The sequence below is a fragment of the Paramisgurnus dabryanus genome, chromosome 5, assembly GCF_030506205.2.
Source record: "Paramisgurnus dabryanus chromosome 5, PD_genome_1.1, whole genome shotgun sequence".
In the NCBI taxonomy this organism is placed as follows: domain Eukaryota; kingdom Metazoa; phylum Chordata; class Actinopteri; order Cypriniformes; family Cobitidae; genus Paramisgurnus; species Paramisgurnus dabryanus.
In genome coordinates this window covers 9,724,680-9,746,745 of record NC_133341.1, presented here as the reverse complement: position 1 = coordinate 9,746,745, position 22,066 = coordinate 9,724,680, and the positions used below count along the sequence as shown (strand labels likewise).

The window sequence follows — 22,066 nt, the reverse complement described above, 5'->3', positions numbered from 1 at the left end:
CTCAGCAATCCATCAAAAACCTGCTTCTTGTCCTCGCTGAGCATGGTTCAGCCTGAGGTTACAAACATAAGACTAAGTTTATGTGCTCTACCATGGGTTGTAATGTTGTGTGATTGTTCTGTCATGTTTGTAGGACTGTGTAATACATGCATCTTTGGTGCTTATGATTCTTAAAATTCTCATGTCAAGTTCAAGACCTTTATGGACGATATCTTTATTATACTGAGATGTTCTTATAGTACTCATGAGTGCTTCTTACTCAGTGAGGAGTTTTATAGCGGCTTTAGCTCATTTCACACAGTGTGTTGATCCTAGAAATTTGCCAAAAAAAAAACAAAAAAAAAACAACTTGCTGTCTGTGTGAACAAAAGGCAGAAACAATTCCGTACGGGGTGTGGTGTAGTGAGGACATAAGATCAACTCTCACAACAAAAAATGTCTGCAAACTGAGGAGCAGAGATCAGGAAGTTCCTCACTGTCTGTGCTGAAGCTAAGATCATTCACCAGCTTTATAGAACAGTCCTGTAGTATATGATAAAATCAGAAAAAAGTACATGCTAATGGTTTTTCGAGAAAGAAATTGCAGATATTAAGCAAAATTAAGACCAAGTGAATCTGTCATGTTTTTACTGGATTTTTATGGGAGCTGTGTATACTCACACACAGATTTTAGAAAATCATTGGCAGTGTGTGAATGACCCAGAGTCAAAGATCCCCGGACAAATCCCAGAAAAATTTCTGTGGATTTTCCATCATTTTTGGATCCATTAATTCCAAAGGGATTATTAAAACTAAAAAATTTAATGTGGAAATTGGAAGTAGGGATGGGACAATAAATGCCAATATACACTAATAATACGTTTCCGATAACAATTATAAAATCGCACAGCTGATATTATGCCAACCATTATGCACAGCTATTTTATGTACTACGGCTTTCAATCAGTAAGAAGTCCTTATCAATCTAAAATCACAGTAAATTTGAATTGTTTATAACATGCATTTGAAAAAGAACTACTCGTCAAACATAACAAGCAATTAAAGCACTGCTTTTAAAAGGGTGTGGATGTAAGAAGGAACTGCGAAATAAGGCAAAACAATGAAGAAAAAGTTCTCAGTAGATGGTTTGTTCTCTATTCAGAGCAATAATCTGAAATTTATTCAATCTTAAACAGATTATATAGTAGATGTTATTACTTCAACATGCTGTATGTGACTATGTTTCTGAAACAGCTGCTTCAAATGGTAGATGTGCAACAATGACTTTTCTCCAGTGATGCATCGTGCTATAAAATATGTGTTCTGAGTTAACCGCCCAACCAAATTGAAAGGATAAAAACACCAAGTAAATAAAATAAGTTATCAAAATCTTGGAGAAATAAGCAAGATTCTCTGATCTCAAACGCTGGGGGCGTGTCTGCTGTCGGCACTGAAACCACGGCCGCTTGTGGGAAAACTTTTAAATACCGCTATAACCTGAATGGATGCTCGCATTGTGGCAGGGCCATGCTAGGGAGAGGGAGGTCTCTGCAGAACAAAAACCAACGTGATCTCATGAGAATACGTGTGTATTTTTACGTTTCAGCGTGGTTGTACCATACGTACATTTACTTAAGTTTAAAACACAATGAAATGTATAATATCCATGTTTTGACAGGACTAATACGTAAATTATTTACGTATTTACAGCTTTACAAACGTACACATTTGTACGTAAGTTATTCTGTTTCATAAATATTAAAATTGCGAGCATTGGCGTTTCTTACTCATATTAATGACATGTTTTCAGTCATATTTTCTGACTTATTTATTCAAGACAGTTTACCCATTTACCTAATGAAATGATTATGATATTCAGAGAATATTACAATATTGAACTTTTTAAACTTTAAAATGAATAACATTTCTGTATTTATTTAACCATTTTTTTATATTTAGTTTGTTACACAAAAACGCGTTTTCTCACATGCTGTTTTCAATGCAATACATTATTATTACTATTAAGCAATAATTACACCAAAATACAACATAAATTCACAATTTGCTGTGTAATCCACATCTTTAAAATTCATACGATTGCGAGGAAAAGATCCAAATTCAGCCCATTATCCAGTGATCTCGATCCAAGTTCTCATCAGCAACTGCCAAGTCAGATCACGCATTCGTTATGAATTCAAATTCGCCCCTCAAGAAGCTTTACGACACATTGCTTTACGGCAGTGACAGCAAAAGCTCATTGGCTCTTTGTGTGCCACGTGACACGTGTACGTTTGAAATAAAAAAAAACTGCAGCGTGACAGGGAAGCCGGATCAACGTTTTCTTGGCTTAATAACTTTAATACTTCTCTTTACTTTACTTCATAAACTCCAGAGAGGACCGCAGCTGCAGCACATCGTCATTTTAACTACGAACTGATTTTAATATTCGCATTAAATAAGTTGTTGTGATTACACTTGTCTGTTTGTTATGCTTTTTGTAACAGTAACGTTAAATGATTTTAATAAACTGTTTTGCATAGGACTGGCTTAAAATATCTTTTGAATGCTATGTTGTTACTATTGTTACTAAAATGTTCCTATATATTTGTCCGTTATGTTGCATAATATAAAAAGAATACTTTTTTGATTGGATGGTTAAAACGCCCCAAAATTGGGAAACGCCCACTTTTTTGTTCCACAGAGACCTATAGACCCCTTTTGCGCGGACGTCACAGATACGTCACGGCGCTAGCTGGAGGCAAAACAAACGGAAAACTTACTGGAGGCGGCTAATACAAACCAACACAGGGTCGGCTACACAAGGAGCTTTTAAAATGTCGTCTTGTTGTGTTGTTGGTTGCCAGAATCGACGGAGAACAGGCAATTTGAAGTTTTATCGGATACCTGCTGCCAACATAGATATGTATAAAGGCTAGATGTCTTACCGCCGAGTCCCTAACGGCATCACCTGGCGGCCATTTTACCACAGGGCGCTTGCTCACTCGTAGCATTGAGTTTAAAGGTCACATATGGTCAAAAACGAAATTTTGTGGCTTTTTTCATGATAACTGAGGTCTAGGGGCTATGTAACCCCCAATTTCCACCGACTGCGGAAAGGCTGCGGATCCGTTGCGGAACGGCGGCGGAGTCAATCGGTTTCCATTCAAGTCAATGTGTGTATTTCCACTGACTGCGCTCCGAATCCGTCACAGCTCCGGCCATCCGCAGCCCTCCGGCACAAATACGCAGAGCTTCTATTTTTGACGGATGCCGGACAGCTCCGCAGGGCGGAGCCATGACTTTATCGCGTGATCATACCTGAATTCGCGAGATCTCGTGTTTTTTCCTTTATTAAATCTTTGCAATACAAACATTACAAAGTCATTAATATAGAAACAACAAATAATAGACAAGAACAGAGACAGGGGGAGTTAAATGGTGAAGTATATGGTATAATAAATACATTAAAGATAGAGCATAAATAAATGGTTTTAGCAGCTTTCTTATTTTTTTAATTTGGGATGGATTTGATGTACTGCTCTTTCTACGCGAGATCTCGTGTTGTGATCTGGGCTGGTTTGTAAAAACGTCATAATTCAAGTCATAATTGGTGGAGACAGAACTAGGTATCGCGCGATCATCACATGAATTTGCGAGACCTCATATGTCCTCGTCACTTCAGCACGCAGCCGCTCTGCAACCAATACGGAACTGGTGGGTATTGGCGGACGGCGGAGTGCGGAGCCATAACGCAGCGGGGCACATCTGCAGCCGTTCCGCAGTCGGTGGAAATCCGGCGTAAGTACCATATAAGTTTCAAAACAGTCATTTAAGAGTCAAATTCACACAGCCTGCTTGAAGTAGCTGTGAGTTAAAACGGTTCGTTTGTACTTCCGTGAATTTGCTACGTCACCGTGAGACAGTCGCCGCCTTCAGTCTCCACCCCGAGCACTGTCCACCATCCACTGCCCCACCCCCTTGTTGCTAAACAAACTCCATCACACCACGTGAGAAAATGCTGTTCAATTGATGGATGTCAGGAAACTAAATCATTGCAAAGGCTTCTGAAAACATTAATATACGAGAACAATGGCTAATATTCATTTAATTAGAAATTCCTCAATAATTAGTTCAACTTTAGCCGTCTGATCTAAACATTTCACAAGTGACTGCTTCGGTGTGGCAGTTCAGTGCTGGTTTGTCCAGGAATCTACTCATCAAAGATGTTGCAGTCCTTTGTTGGATCCGACCTTAAATCCACAACCCGTAAGTAAACACATATTAAGCAGGGCTGCACGATAACTTGCACGCGATTGTCAGGCGAATCTCGTTGTTAGTAGTAAAGCGGCATCACCTGCTCTCAGAACCGGCTGCCTTGCCGCTTCTGAAAGCAGCTGATGGTGATTTACTGCTAATCAATGAACCGGCTTTACTGAAGGGATGCACGAGACAATCGCATGCGAATTATCAGCAGTCCTAACTTTTAAATTACATTATGGAGCCAGAGAAAACTGAAATAATATATTGTAAACAATTATGCAACGCTAACGTGTTTGCTAACTAGATGCTAAAGTGTTGTTTTGTAACGTTAAAGTCTTTGGTAGCCACCGGTTTTGATAGAATATCTGTTGGAAATCAGACGTTGTTTGTTTTCTTAAGTTACAGACACAAGCCCTTTTGGTGTCTTTTTGTTTATTTAGTTAAACATGGTAAGGTTAAAATCTCTTAGTCTCTGTGTCTATTGGTTTACTAAACTAACATTTAGTGTCCAGAAACTAACACTTAGTGTAATTCCATGGGTAACTTTATTTCAACTGCGTATTTCACTCATAAAATAACAGGCCTATCAGAAGAGAGGCTCATGAATATTACTATTACATGCCAAAACGACCTGTTTTTAGCAGAGCTCCTGAAAGAGGAGCTGTAAAAAATATATAGAGATTGTTTTTGGTACTTAAACAGCAAATATATATTCTTAAGGACATCATAACCTAAAATAAAACTCTAGAAAGCCTAAAAATATGTGACCTTTAATGGTGCAGGTACTTTTAAATGACCATAACTTGCTCAATTTTCTACCGATTTTCAAACGGTTTGTTTTTTTACAAACGTTATTAACGTGGCTATAATTCTGGATGCTTTAACATGTTTCATGAATTATTTATTTATTTTTAGTATAGGTATGCAATGTCATAGGTACATCTTTAAGGTTTATAACAAACCAAACCGTTTGAAAATCTGTAAAAAATTAAGCAAGTTATGGTCATTTAAAAGTACCTGCATCATTAAAACTCAATGCTACGAGTGAGCGAGCGCCTTGTGGTAAGATGGCCGCCACAATGCGGACGTTCCACTCAATTGACCAGCAGCGAGGACGAGACATCTAGCCTTTATACATATCTATGGCTGCCACTGCCAGACAAAAAAAAACGACGACAGCTATGGTTAAAGCTAAGAAAACTCGCTAGCTACCGTCTGCTAAAGCATTGAGGGGAATCTTTCTGCCTCCAGCTAAGCCCCGCCCACACAAATACGTCACATTGTTTACCAACTGTAAAAGGGTCTATACTATATGCTAGGTGGCAGCAGTGCTTATTGGGCTCCTGCCTAAATAATCCTGATCTCAGAAAGTTTGAAAAACTGTTCATGGTCTAACTCCAAAATTTAGTTCTACATAGTTCACTGTCTTTGTAATGTGGTTCAGCAATACATTTCTAACATTTATAATGTGTTTAGAAACCATTCTCTGAATTGACTTTACGTGGATTTTAAGCAAAGAGTTACATCTTTGGAAATGCACCCCAGATATGACTACATTAGTTTAAAAATGACTGGTTGGGGATTTGTAAGGCACTATTCTTTGTAAAGGTGCTTTGTAAAATTATTGCTAAAGCTCTAAAGAAAATTAATGATTATTTGAGGACATTATTCATTATTTTTTTATATTGTGTTGGTTTATTTCCAAACATTAGAAACAGACAAAACATTACAGGAACCTGCCAATGCCTATTCCAATAATTATACTTTCCTCTGCTCCAGCATCATAGTTGCCATGTGAAAACAGCTCAAAACAAACACTATAACAGCAGATCATTATTAGACAAACTATAATTCAGCCACAAGAGCACATGGTGTCCGCTTGGGTAGATCTTCACACAAAAACGACTTATACAAAACCATTGGAATATAAAATTATAAATACAGCAGTGTTGTTATAACATGTTCAAAATACAACTCGCAACATAACACAGCCTCTTTTTGTCAAGAATTAACTTAACATCATTTTGTGTTTATCTCAACTTTAAATTGTCTCACACATTACAGTGTCCCAAAGAACCATGCTAATAGTAAATTACAAACAAGTGTGTTTTATTGAAAAAAAAATTATAATAATGGATGTTGAGTTTGGAAAAGCAAAGCAACTAAAGTTACAGATAAGATAAGATAGTTTGGATAGCCCACTTATTACATTGACAGGCTTATTACATTCAGAAAAAACAACAGAATAATATATATTTGTTGATCATCCAATTTTATAATTGCATTCATTGCATCATTTGCCGTCTGTCATACTGAGCATTAAAAACTATAAATATTTAAAGACTATAAATATTAATAATGTGATATTAGTAACCAAGTGGGGGTTTATCGTTTCGTCTTTTACAAACTCATACAGACAAGTACTTATACACACACACATATACACATACACGCACACAGCATCCTGGTGGTCTTACCCAAGAACATCTTAATCACAACCTCCCAAGCACTGACACACACACACAAACATACACACATACACACCACTCTTCTTTCCTGAAGGTATCAGACCACCTTCTGCCTCTTGATATACACACCAGCACTGCTCATAAACAGAGGAAAGCTCAGCAGATTTCTTCACTCCAGTATGCGATGGGAATTGTACTAGGATGCGAGTATAAGTCACTGGAAGATTTTAGTCACCAGTCATTAATTCTAAGTGAAACAAAAAATTCAGGGGTCTAAAACGGGTCAATATACTCTGTCAGTGTTCTCAACATGTTTGTCTCACGAAGGTTAATGTCCTGTTTCTGGAACATGAAACTGGGGCCTGTGAGTATACTGCCCTGAAAACTTGTGCAAGTAGCCATGCAAATGCTCTGTTCACAGTTTTCATACTTTTCATACCATATCCATTCCCTGCCGACTGAAAACGAAAACATGGTAGTATGAATTGGGTGCACAGCAGACATGGAGCCCTTCCACTAGAGTCTTGTGGAATGTTTGCTTTGTGGCCTTCTGCATTAATTGGCCTTATGTTATGATCCCTCCACAGGAAAAGGCATTATATTGGCAAAACTCCATTTCATTAGTGTGAGGCCACCAATGCTGCAAGATGAAAAACATCAATCTTGTCAATACTAACACATAATTTCCGTATGGTCTCATGGCACATGTATTTGTGACTTAAAGGGTTGTTGTTATTTTTTCAAAAATTAAAATGTAGTCATTATTTACGCAAAATCATAACGTTTAAACCACAGATGGCTTTCATTCAAACAAAACAAAACACAGATTTTTGTTTTGGGTTTCTGGTATTAATGGGAGTGAATTGTGAAGACTTGTGAAAAAACACATTACATTTTAGTTTGTTTTTCACCAAACCCGTTCGTAAGCCTTTTGGACACTTGAAATATACACTCACCTAAAGGATTATTAGGAACACCATACTAATACTGTGTTTGACACCCTTTCGCCTTCAGAACTGCTTTAATTCTACGTGGCATTGATTCAATAAGGTGCTGAAAGCATTTTTTAGAAATGTTGGCCCATATTGATAGGTTAGCATCTTGCAGTTGATGGAGATTTGTGGGATGCACATCTAAGGCACGAAGCTCCCATTCCACCACATCCCAAAGATGCTCTATTGGGTTGAGATCTGGTGACTGTGGGGGCCATTTTAGTAACGTGAACTCATTGTCATGTACATGAAACCAATTTGAAATGATTCGAGCTTGGTGACATGGTGCATTATCCTGCTGAAAGTTGCCATCAGAGGATGGGTGCACTGTGGTCATAAAGAGATGGACATGGTCAGAAACAATGCTGAGGTAGGCTGTGGCATTGAAACGATGCCCAATTGGCACTAAGGGGCCTAAAGTGTGCCAAGAAAACATCCCCCACACCATTACACCACCAGCGTGCACAGTGGTAGCAAGGCATGATGGATCCATGTTCTCATTCTGTTTACACCAAATTCTGACTCTACCATCTGAATGTCTCATCAGACCAGGCAACATTTTTCCAGTCTTCAATTGTCCAATTTTGGTGAGCTTGTGCAAATTGTAGCCTCTTTTTCCTATTTGTATTGGAGATGAGTGGTACCCGGTGGGGTCTTCTGCTGTTGTAGCCCATCCGCTTCAAGGTTGTGCGCGTTGTGGCTTCACAAATGCTTTGCTGCATACCTTGGTTTTAATGAGTGGTTATTTCAGTCAAAGTTGCTCTTCTATCAACTTGAATCACCCGGCCCATTCTCCTCTGACCTCTAGCATCATTTTCGCCCACAGGACTGCAGCATACTGGATGTTTTAACTTTTTAACAACATTCTTGGTAAACCCTAGAAATGGTTGTGCGTGAAAATCCCAGTAACTGAGCAGATTATGAAATACTCAGACTGGCCGTCTGGCATCAACAACCATGCCACGCTCAAAATTGCTTAAATCACCTTTCTTTCCCATTCTGACATTCAGTGTAATCGTGCCACCGCACGTGTGTCGAAAGAAACTGTATATAGGTGCTCAGAAAGCTTTAGGTCTAGGATTTCACAAAAAATATCTTTATGGTAACACTTTATTTTACGACCCGCAAAGTACCGCGTAATTAAACCGAATTTACAGCGTACCTATTTGTAACAACAGGGTAGGTAACCTGTAGGTATAAGGGAATAATATTTAAAGTTTGGGGTAATAAGGGGGTAAGAATATGAAGAATTATAAATTATTTATACTCTAAGTATTTTATAACAACAGGGTACCTATTGTAATATTACGTGGTATGTATGACTTAGTCAAGTCTATGGGGAAATTATGTTTTATTTATTTTTTATTGTGAATTTTTCATATTGACTACTGAATGTTGTATACAGTCAATGTCTACGAGCCACATCGGCAAATAAATATAACAGCATATCACTTTTATTTTAGTAGCCTATATGACTTGCTTTTAATAACAAAAGTCAAGCTGATTTAATGTGGTTATCTTTTTTTTAAGGTAAGTACAATAAAAATAGCAACTTATTCCCTATTTACCAGGAAACTCCTACATTTGCGGACATATTTGAAGTGGTGCTTTGCAATTTATTTACTGTAAACACAAGTATTTTAGCCAAATATAATTTATGCAATGGCAAACCAGAATGAAACAACAGCAGATATCAGCTCCCGCTAAAGCAAAAGACGACTACATGCGTAGGCTACTGCGCAGGTGTAGAGCGCGCGGTCGTCTGCAGGAGGTTTGCTGGAACGCAATCCTGAGGTGAAATTTCTTTAAGAGGTTTTAAAAACGTTCTACACTGTGGAGTACGGCTGCGAGTGATGTTAGCAGGTTCCGCATGCTGGATAAGGTGACTGGTTTTTTTAATACATGACTCACGCATTTCAAACAATGTTTTTCAAGAAAGTTGCTAGCTAACGGTAGCAGGTTAGCTAGCACATAAGTAAGCCTAAAATTTATAAACGTAACTGGCTTAGAAAACTCTGTTTCTGTCAAGGCACAGTGAAGAAACATTTACTGAAGGCTTTCATTTATGTTTTTTTATATGTAATGCAGAACAGCATTTGTGAGACGACATCAACTCATCATCCGAGTGGACAAGAACACCAACAGAGGAAGCCAAGCCGCAAAAACAATGAAAAATTGTCATGACTTTTTATTTTAAATAAAAGTTATGTGATAATAAACATTAAGTGTTGGCTTAATTATAGTGTTTTAAAGATGTTTTGAAATAAGTTGTTTTAAAATAAAAATAACAATATTCTGTATGTTTATGGTATTTACCCTATAACATTTATTAACAAGAGGTGAACAAAGCACCACTTTAGTTTACAGCCCGCAAATATGAGAGTTACCTGGTACATACACAGAACAAGCGGGGAATAAGCCCCACTTCAATTTACAGCCCGCAAATATAAGAGTTACATGGTACATACACAGAACAAGCGGGGAATAAGCCCCACTTCAATTTACAGCCCGCAAATATAAGAGTTACATGGTACATACACAGAACAATCGGGGAATAAGCCCCACTTCAATTTACAGCCCGCAAATATAAGAGTTACCTGGTACATATACAGAACAATCGGGGAATAAGCCCCACTTCAATTTACAGCCCGCAAATATAAGAGTTACCTGGTAACTCCTGTATACATATACAGATCAAAGAGGTACAAGTTGCTATTATTTTTATTGTGTGTTATATTTTATTTGCCGACGTGGCTTGTAGACATCAACTGTAGGCTATACAAAACACTTCATCAGGTAAGTAGCAAATATGAAAAAAAAAAACCTATTACACATAGACCATATTACCCATAGACGTAAGTCATACATACCACGTAATATTACAATATGTACCCTGTAGTTATGAAATACTTAGAGAATAATTTTCCATATATTCTTACCCCCTTATTACCCCAAACTTAAAATATTATTCCCTTATAACTACAAGTACGTACTGTAGAGGTACTCTGTTGTTACAAATAGGTACGCTGTAAATTCGGTTTAATTACGCGGTACTTTGCGGGTCGTAAAATAAAGTGTTACCAAGTTTTATTCTTATGGTGTTTTCAGACCTGAGCCTTTGTTCCGGAACCTGATGCGTTTACTCCCTCGGTTGCAAACGAACCCTGGAGCGGTTCGGTATAAGTCTAAAACCAATCTGACCCAACGGAGCAACGAACAGGCTATCTTATTGCGTTTTTAACCCTGAACAGAGTATGACAGGCCTTTGGTGACGAGTTCTGGTGAGCACGTCAGTGTCATTCAAAACCAAAGTGCACCTATTCCTTATAAAATGTCTTGTAATTGCTCTTCTCCGCAATAGGTACTTGATAAGAATGTTGTCCCGCCTAAGTTTTGATTCATGCTTACAATAATGAAGTAATATAACCACAGTTACCAAAAAAAGCCACACAATAATCCCGAAAGCTGCTGTCTGTCAATCCTGACGGACAACTTTGAGCGGAATCTCTGAAAATAAACAGATCACCAATTAAAGGAGAGTTTACTCGCACATGACTTGTATTCATAAAGTCTGGTTAGTTTGAAAATATTGCCTTGTGAATGCGAACTGAGCCAACATGAAATTGCTAAATTGTTTGAATTTTTTTTTGCAACCGTTATTTAACCCCTGGTTTCTGAACAAAGCAATCGATCTACAGGTCTGAAACAACCTGATCTCACAAAGTTCCATGGGATAGTCACAGAATTTTTTGCTCATTTTCCGTGGCATTCTCACGGATATCCTAATTTTTCCGTGGCCCTGCTACGGACTGTCTTTTTCCATGTTATTGTCACAAATTGGTTACTCAACTGCTTTTTCCTATTTTCAAACCATTTTCGGTTTAGGGTTAGATTTGGTGTTTGCGTTAGTTGCGTCACTTTAACTATTCGTTTTATACTATTTTTTTATGTATTCTTTCATATTTTCTAAACTTTAAACAATTGTTGCCTGGCGTTGGGGTTAGAGTTGGGTGTGGGAAGGGATGTCATTTTATGTAAATCTAACCCTAAACTGAAGTGAAAATGGTAAGAAAATAGGACAAAACAGTTGAGTAACCAATCCATGAGAATGCCACGGAAAAAGACAGTCCGTAGCAGGGCCACGGAAAAATGTGGAGATCCGTCAGAATGCTATGGAAAAATGAGCAAAAAATTCTGGGACTATCCCACGGAAATTCATGAGATCAGCCTCTCTGAAAACACCTTTAGTTAAATTAACGCTTTAATAAATGAAATACGGTCCCAAAACAGAGAGTCATTTTGAAAAAAAAAACGGCTAATGTGTTGTTATTCTTTAATTGCTCAAACATTGCTCCTATATTGCTCAATATTGAGGGTAGCCTATAGATCAGTGGTTCTCAAACTGGGGGCCGGGGTGCGAGATGGTGCCAGGGGGCCCCAGTTTTATGACATTTTATAAAATACATTAATTTATCATGAATTCTGTGTAATAAAAAAATAAGGCTACTAACCAACAACACTACTTTGTATAACTTAATATGTATTGTTTAATTAAAATGTACAATTTTAGAACAGGTTTTTGTCATACATTTTCTTAGGGGGGCCATGAAGGAACGTACTGTACACAAGGGGGGCCGCACGCGGAAAAAGTTTGAGAACCACTGCTATAGATTTGCCAAATGTTTCCTCACTAGTTAATATGGAAATATTTATAAGGCATTGTTCTAACCCACACATTTACAAAAAGATGTTATTTATAGTTTACTAGTAAGCGATGTGTCTGTTTTTAATAAAGATAAGTTAAGAGTGATTCAGATGGTTCACACAGCTGTCACGGCAGATTCCTCGGTCTTTGGCCTAAGAAGCACATCTAATTTGAGTTTTAACACCAGCATGACATCACTGGCTATAAGAAGCATTGACCAGCCCGGCTAAAGCTAAAATAATCAATATGCCTATAAGGAAAGGGATTGCGTGTCTTTCATTTCTTTCAAGACATTACATCATTATAAGAAAGAAAGGCTTTTATTGATTGCATAGTGGTTCTCTGACATGTCTTTGGTGAAAGAGCTGGCCTATTTCATGGTCTGGTGGAGGTTAGCAAAATGTTAAGATCACTTACAGCACCTTAATTTTTTCTTTTCATTATTGAAAGTCAAAAGGGCAAACAGGTGTTCCTATCCATGGAAGGCAAAGGTTTATGTCTTTAGCCTCTGGGATGTATTTGGGTGTACGTAAAAGGAGTGAGCTTTACACTCTTGGCCCCTAGCTGGGGTTTAACTTGGTGGAATGCAGTGTGGCGCTGCAGTGGCCTGCTGGGGGATATTTAACAACCCCTGGAGAGAAATTTGATTCACTGGCTTGTCCCTAAACAACATGGCTGTTTTTTATACACACAAAACAGACATTTCTCAGGCATTGCCAATAATGCATCTGGAGGAGAAATTATTATTATTATTATTTTAGTCTTTAACTTCATTTATTCAGCTATATCACAGATTGTGAACACATTTTAAGGGAATCACCTAAACTTTAGCATTTACCAAGGAGATCCAAACAGACAAAATGTGGTTACTGATGGTACTTTCAAAGTCAATATATAATTGACAGATTTTGATGATGCGTGGAGACTGAAAGTCTAGTGGGTTACAGAAGTCAATGCGAACAAAAGCACACACATACACAGAGAGTCCATGAAAACAGTGCTTCCTCTGAACAAGGAAACCTAGGCAGCCTGAGATAACACTGGAAGAGTCCAGAGCTTCTTCTGTTCTACACTATCAGACATACTTACCGTCAATCTTTTAGGCTCAATGAAGATGGATGAGGCCAGCAGAGGCACGGTTTATCTGTCAACATGGAGGCGTGTGGATGGGGCAGATGACTGGATAATATCAGACCGCTGGCCTCTGCTTGTTCAGGCCTCAACAAAACGGATGGCCTGGGGCATGAGAGAGTTTCAGGTCAGTTGACAGAAGTGTCATTTGTCTTATTGGACGACCATTTCACAAGCACATCTAGCTGCAAAAATGCTAAATGCATGTAAAGTTGTCATGAAATGACACTAAAACCTTAGTTTTCAATTATATGTTTATAAAAAGTCATAAAAAGGATAATATGATGTATAATAATTTACAATTTTTAAGAGCTGTTCACACTTTAACGATAACATTATAATATAATAGAAGAAACAATCTTTTTTTAAAATCCTTAAGATTTTTGGCATAAAAGAAAAATCTTTAATTTTGATGTATTGCTACATTTAACTGTTAAACTCTTATGACTCTTTTTTTTTTTTTTTTTGGTCCACGGTCACATTTAGTTTTATGAGGACCAAATTCTTTAAAATTAAACAAGTTGGTCATTGTGCAAAAAATAAAAACAGGTAATTTAGGGAATGTATTAGGCGGCTCAAGAATAACTAAAGCATTTGTATAAACATATGTAATAAGGGTTATTACACCAAATGGGTTATTTCACTGTATGGTGGGTTTTTTTTTTTAATGAAAGATAGAAAAAAAATTATTGTTGTTGTTGCTAAAGGACTCTAAGGTAAGTACTTTGCATACAGTTAGGAGCAAATGTAAAATGATTAACAATACATTATTCTAATGTGGATATATGCCTATGGACATTTTGTAAACCCTTTAGCTCACATATAGTCTGCTTTTAACATGTACGCGAACGTACGCACACAGTTGAATGCACAGCCTTGCAACATTACAACAAAAATGTAGTGCATCTCCTGGGTTACATACTAAATTGTCCTGTATGTGCATGCGGGACCTACACGTACAATGTCCACAGGGTTTCAAAAATCCAGCAGTGCGTGTACAGTACGCGTGCACTCTTCTGATGACAAAAATTAAGTCACATGCATTATACGTGTACTCTTGCATACATACGTGTAAAAAGTGGACCATACTTCGGCTTTTTATCTATCAAGGAAAGTTTTATGTATTAGTATGGCCTGTTTTTAACAGCAGTTCTGAAATGATAAAGACTTATTGCACTGAAAAAAGTAAATAGGTGCCAAGAAACGTTTGCAATACAGTTGGTGTTTAGTCTTCCGCTTTCAGGAATCCATTACTTTGTCACCGTGTGTTGTTTCAAATTTAGGACTGCAAGTTTTCAGTGTCATGATTGTAATTTGTATTTGCATTGGGAAAAGTTGATTTAAAACAAAGCTGTCCGTGTGCAAGCCTTTGGATGGGCCATGGGAGTGAAGCCCCGGCATACAATTCCAAAAAAGAGCAGAGGCCCCAGCTTTCATCACTCAGTAAGGAGGTCCTAGCATATCTCCTCAAGGACCTTTGCTCTTGAGCAATCTAGCCAACACTCTATCAAACAGACCTTTATCATGAAAGCATATTCAAAGGTTGAGCGAACTTTTTTTGGCCTTCTTCATTTCTTTGAACTTGAGATAAGGTGGCCTCCACATGGTCACCATGTGCCTCTCTATCCGGACTTACTTTCTGGGTCTGGATGGAGACCACAAGAGCCCTGGAGAACTACTGCCCCTAATATAGAATAAGTACAGTATTCTTTAATATCCATAGCTGAAATATTTGAGTCATAAAGAGTCACAATATGAATATAATGTTCAGTAAATATCAGTTAAAGCACCTTATATAAAACAAATCTCTATTATTGCAAGCCTGGGATCAATATGAATTGTACAGTAGAATAGAATAGAGATCTTTACACATTACAAAATAAAATACCAAAACAAAACTTAAGTGAACAATACTAATAACAAAAATCAACACTTAACTCATTCGCCGCCAGCCATTTTTTTGTGATTTTCACAAATGTTTCACAAAATGCCTTTCCAGGAAAATTTTCCTCTAAAAATATATAAACATACAAATATGGCAAATGAAAGAACAGACCCTTTGCTTTCAAACAAACAATAAACAAACAAAGCATATCTATATCTTTTCTCTGCTTATAAACTCTTAAATATGGATATTTTTCCTTAAAAATACACATTTTTAACAAAAAGCTGAAATAATTGCATTTTTGTGTAGGAATTTTGTTAGCGATCAGATTCGAACGATTATAAAAAATACAGAGATTTTAAAATTATGTGCATTTTAAACTTTTACTAACGTTTACTAACATTTACTAACGTTTTACTTAATGTTTACTAACGTTATTAGTAATTGTAAATAACATTTTGGCTTCAGTTTTTTCATTAATTGGGTAAGTGCGCCATAGTGGATAATCGCGATATTGCAGATTAACATAAAAATTCATCAGAAACACTTTTTTTTGTGCAAATGTTTTCTCTTAATTGACGAGATAACTCGTCAATGGCGGGTAAAGAGTTAAATAATCATACAGAACATAAAGATCAGAACAGTGACATTGCATCATGGTTTGTGATGCAACAGATAGCGTTTAAAATGTATGATTATCTAAAATACAGATACTAACTTGTACGAATGATATCATACGAATTCAAACAAATAAGCAACTGCATATAATAGGTAAATATTGGCATAAGATTGTGTTGAATTTGTAGTACTACACTAACACAAATGCTTCCATTACAACTGGCAGAGACATGTCCTCTTTGTCATCACACGATGCGAGGGCAAAAACGATTAATTTTAACACCAAACAGAAACGTGACAAACTACTATGCCTTGTGACTATTTAACATTGTGTGTCAGGGCCTGTTGAATGTTTATTGCATGATATGTTCATGAATATTCATCACTCTATTAGCTTTGCTGCATATTGTGAACACATTCATAATATTTGCTAAATTCTTATACATCATTATTACCCATTATTTCACATCTCTCTGCTGTAAGTCATCTTACTAATATGTATAATGTAAAAGGCACCAAAAATAATTCTAATCAGTTGTGTGGCAAGTAGTCGTGTAATTATTAGGATAATGTACATCCAGCATGTTGTTATAGCAAAAAAAAACTCTTTTTTGTTTTATTTTGCGATAATAACTAGCTACATGTACATTATTTTTCACTTACATGTCTCAATTACAAATGAGAAAAACAGCCCATGACAGTTTCAGAGAAAATACTGTCTTCATCAAACCATTCTGCTGCAGATGCAGTTGGGATTAACAGTTGACCCCCTTGAGTCCTGAGACAGTTAACAGAATTCTTTCAGTTCTCCAGTGAGTCCAGGAGCGCGGTCTGCTTTCTCCATTAGAAAATAGTTAGCAGGCCACTCCCACCAGGACACATTGGTGATTTACCACACAAGGTCTTACCTGACAAGAGCAGCTGTTCCTGCATTCTGACAGATAGAGACATTTCACCTTCAGGATTCCTCTGCAGCTTCTCTGCACTCAGCATTTCTGTCAACACTCAATATGATGAGCTAATTTTACTAAAGACCAACAGTCATGCACGTACCCGCCTATTCTCAAAGCTAACCTTATGTCCAGAATGTCATGTGGCTAAATGCTAACGCCTAAAAAATAAAATAAAGGCCTTAGGCAGCAGAGCGAAATGTGTACAAAGGCCAATTTTTAAATGAGCACTAATTTGATTTAAATTTTGAACTTTGTCTACACTTGAACACAAACGATTCAAGCCATGAATCATATCACTTGGCAAACAAATACCTTTATCAGCATGTATGAGACACAAAATAGTTTCAAAACTAAGTGTAAAGAGACAAAAACGGTTAACAAAACAGGGAGTGCAAAAGAAATTGTTTCCACTCTTCCATCTCAATCCAAAATCTTTAGCCAACAAACAAAAAAAAGAAGTGATTAAAATCCAGAAAGGCAAAAAAACTCATGATGAGGTAAGTGTGAGTTGCATTAGTGTCCTTACTATACTGTACATGTCAATGGTAATATGTAGGCATATGCAGTGGTTAATGTAAAGAACAACTCATGGTGTCATTGAGTCTGGAGCTGTAAAGTATTATTATTCCGGCCTTTTCCACAATATTCCATTGTCCAAAACTAAGGAATAGACTGACATTTTATCTTTTGCTATCTCTTGCATATTAAGTCCAGATGTTGAGCTGAGATTGTGAAAGGACATCTGGGGTTTATGATGGCGAGTAAGGAAAATGAAGTGTTACCATTTTTCTAGGAGACAACAACCTTCTTCACCTTGGATGGTGACCATGCACAGCAAAATCACTGGTGTTAAAATAACACCCAGGGTGTCAAATTTAACACTGGAAAAGTGTGTATATGTGTCCACACTACACTGTGTTAATTTAGTCAAAAGTGTAGTGTTAATTTAACAACACTCATTATATGTTAATTTAACACTCAATATTGTTACATTTTACACTTTGTTCAACACTATTCATTGTTGTTTCCACACTACACTGGTGTTGGCACAGAAATACAGTGTTAAAAATTAACACTCCTAATTTAAGGTCAACACCAGTGTAATGTGAATTCAACAATGTTAAGTGTTAAAATACTGATTAATAGCCACTTTTGTTGCTAATGGGTTGTTTCTATAAAAGACAAATGACAAGAAATATTGCAAAACCTCTTTTTATTAAAGTACATCACATTTAATATTTACATTGATACACACAACACTTTGCATTTAACACTGCTTATTTAAATACCTCAGCTACAATTAGAAACAGAATACAGTATGGAATAATGAAAGTTATCTTATACCACAGCGCAGTGACATGAAAACCACTTATTATAAGGTCTTTAATATATCAAATGAGAGTTTAAAAAAAATTAGCCACCCTACTCAAAACTTGAACATTAAAATACACTGCAATTACCTTACTGGCAGGCAGAAATGCTTATCCTTCACAATACTAAAGATTTTTCCATAACAAAACAGACATTTCAATTCAAAAGACGTTTCATTTTTCTTAAATACGTTCCAACCTGGTATTTAGTTCTGTAGTTGTTTTACTCATGATGTAGTGGAAGGCTGCATCAGTGGTCTTCATCATGGAGGGAATGGCTTTTTGGTCCAGAATGATGCAAAAATTCTGGATGCAACTTCTGTTCCCAACGCAGTGCAGGCATGGCTGTGCTGATTCATTCCCCTCAAAGCATGGATTGATGCTCATCACCTAAGTGTTTTAAAAGAGTGTATTTGATGAATGTATTTGATGTGTATTTATGAACTTGTATGCATTTACATGGGGTGAACAATGCAAGCAAACTAACTGCTGAATACATAACTAGAACAAAATACTAAAAAACTTACACAGCACAATCAGTAGCTTCAGTTGCACATTGACCCTCTCCAGTCTTTCTTCCTTTTACAAATGAAGGCAAGAGGTGAATGAGCCAGGGAAGAGCTGCCACATAACTGTCCCATCCTAGCAAAACAGAATTTAAACACCATGAGTATACAGTTAAACTTTAAAAAAAGTAGCAAACCCATGTACACTTACCATATTTAAACTCCTGTTGACCAGACAGAGGGTCATCCATATTGTTGTATGTTGGCTATTTTGCAATACATCACCTCAGCATATTTCTGCAGATTTTCAAAGACAAAAAGAGTCAAGAAAATACCAAAAAGGGTGCAGTTTTAACAGTTATTTGAATCAAAATCATCTCAGTATAATAAATCATGTTAGAGACAGTGTACAGTACAAATGTACTGTGTGTACTCACATAACTAGTTGGTAAGCTCTTATCCTCCAAACTGGGTTAAGGAATAACAGTTCCAGAATTCATGGGTATGCCGTATTCAAATATAGTCTGGTAGGGTCCTATCACAAAAAATGACAATAAAGACTCTGAAAACTCAACATTCTTTTTATATTAAAAACAGCACTCAAGACAATATATGAATCTTCATTTATACATTTTCAAAATAGTAATCAATTTGATTGCTATTTAATATGACATCAATAGCAAAACGATGTATGAGAAGATAATATATTTTTATTAAAGTTGGCATCAGGTCATGTGAGTTTCTTTGCAGATTAATAATAATAATAATAATAATAATATGTACAAAACTACATATACTAAAAAGATTGGTTAACTGTTCAGTTATGTCAAATAAAATGATTTATATGTATAAATATATAAACTTACCTTCTGTAATGAATTTATATAAGTATTAGCAGTCGTTTCTCATTGGAAGTCATCCATGTCAGGTCTTCTTTAATAAACTGCCCTAAAAACAGCATCTCTTCTGAATGATTTGAAGCACTCAGTGTGAACTTTCACCAAACTAGCATCTATAATGACAGAAAAAAACAAATGTTCGCCATACACGTTTTACACTTCCGTATGTATTTGCCATTTGCATCTGTCTGACATCTAGCGCCACGAAAAGCTTACAACACACAATGCATCCAATCTGTGCATACAAATGATGATATATTGTGAGGTTTTGGTCAAATGAATTGTTGGTTTGGCGATATTTCCCCTGTTTGCATACATCTTAGAAAAACACATGACGATGCAGTTGCGGTTTTCTCCGTGTTTTTCAGTAATTTGAATAATTAACCGATATCCGTGCACTCACGTGCATGTAAACGACCTCGTTTCATTTAACTTAATTTCATACCTTCAATTTGTAGTGCATGTCGCATTTTATCATGGTTCAATTCTTTCGTTCATATCTCCTGTTAAAATTACCCTTCTTGGTTTTAAACTTTTAGCTAGCAGTTTAACTTTATACTAAACTAACAAGGGAACGAACAACGTAACACAAGGTAGCTCTGATTAAACTGAACCAAATAACGAACAAAGGGGAAATAAAATGGGAAAAATATCTTATTTAGGTTTTTTGGCATATGGCTGCGTAGAGTCAGACAGAGAAATAACAGTTTAATTTAGCCAAACCATGTGAATATTATGAGACTGATTTACCTGATCTCTTCAGTCCTCCTGTGAAAGAAAATGGCGGTAAAATCCCTGACAGGAAATGTTTAGTGGAGGCGTGGCTTGATTTACACCGCTCAGAGTGAAATCTGATAACACCCTTGTTTAACACTGACACTGTCGTGAATATAACACTGGCCTAGCAATGGCAGTGTTATTTTATTACCAGATAGTGTTAAAACAGCATCAACACTGTGTATTTAACACCATCCCTGAAAATTTAACACTGGTGATTTTGCTGTGTGGGAATGCTGTGTTTAGTTTTGTTTTTTCAAAAGCCCTGAGCTTTTGAAGCAACAAAAACATCTTTCATCTACAGTTTGGCCTCTGTTATCATGAGAATTTCTTATCATAATGTTTGCAGAATCACTTTATATTTAAGAGGAAACTTACAGAAAACTAGTACACAATTAAAGCATTTTCATTTTGTTGCTGTTCTTGATGTTTGATTCAATCCCAAGACCATTTCATGGGTACTTGGTTGTAAATCTTTATGTAACAAATTTTAATAAAAGTGTAGAGCATTCCAATAAATAGTCATCCCTGTTTATCATAATACAAATAAAAAAACATAGGTACTTGTTTAACCCATTTAAATGTCAATGTTGTCATGCCACCAGGTTGCTGTCCCTAGGCTGCACCCAGAGCAGCCCCCCTCATGTAATTTGGGAGTGGGAGATGTCCCCACCGCTTTATACCCCAGTTGATTGTCCTAACCACTTGAGCATGCCGTGCATCTTAAAAAAATTTGAGTTTATTAACTAAACATTAGAACTAAACATTATTTGGCAATATACATAGTCTAATTGCAACATGATCTCAAGGAAAGTCATGTTATAGTCACGCAAAATTTGATTCATTTATTTGTGTCCATGGCATGAAATTCAGCTTTTTTCATGCCTTGAGCACGAATGTATTTTTTGTTACACTCACACAAATTTTCTTTTTCCATGTCATTTTATGTATTGTTTTATTTATTTATTTATTTTAAATCATTGTCGCTTTGGGGTGGGGTTAGATCTGGGGTTTGGGTTAGGATGAACTTTTATGTATTGGTTTCTACATGTTTTTCTTCCGCTTTTAAAACTATTCCCGCCTGAAGTTGGGGTTTGGGTTTGTCTAAAAATATAACAGAAAGTGATTCTAACCCCAACCCCGAGCGACAATGGTAAGAAAAAAGTGAAAACAATACATAAAATGAAATGGAAAAGAAAGTTGTGCAACAGACACAAAAAAATATTTACAGAAATTGTGTGTCACAATAAAGACATTTGTGCTCAAGGCACGAAAAAAGCTGAATTTCGTGCCATGGACACAAATAAATGAATCAAATTTTGCCATGGACACGAATAAATTAATACAATTTTGCGTGACTGTAACACTATTAATTTATATTTTTAAATCTGTTTCTCTTTGATAAATTTTGCTTGTGTTTTGTATATCAGGGGTTTCCAAACTATTTCAACATGACAGGTACTGTAATCTCAAGATCCACCATTTTATAAAAAAAAATAGAAATATAGGGGAAAACACAAACA

General features: G+C 36.5%; 2 long non-coding RNA genes across 3 annotated transcripts; one reads left to right on the top strand and one right to left on the bottom strand.

Annotated features, from left to right (window-relative positions):
• Positions 1 to 9,018: 9,018 nt before the first annotated feature.
• LOC141282227 (uncharacterized) lies at positions 9,019 to 10,046 on the top strand. Its single transcript, XR_012336749.1, has 2 exons — positions 9,019 to 9,581; positions 9,788 to 10,046. It is a non-coding gene; the product is annotated as an uncharacterized lncRNA (long non-coding RNA).
• An 8,141-nt stretch (positions 10,047 to 18,187) lies between these two features.
• LOC135731929 (uncharacterized) lies at positions 18,188 to 20,778 on the bottom strand. 2 transcript variants are annotated; one of them, XR_010526617.2, is made up of 6 exons: positions 20,517 to 20,778; positions 19,734 to 19,879; positions 19,305 to 19,402; positions 19,079 to 19,164; positions 18,889 to 19,003; positions 18,188 to 18,751 (listed from the first exon to the last, which is right to left on the bottom strand). It is a non-coding gene; the product is annotated as an uncharacterized lncRNA (long non-coding RNA). The 2 variants fall into 2 exon arrangements; XR_010526616.2 differs by having other exon boundaries at positions 19,734 to 20,778.
• Between the last annotated feature and the right edge of the window lie 1,288 nt (positions 20,779 to 22,066).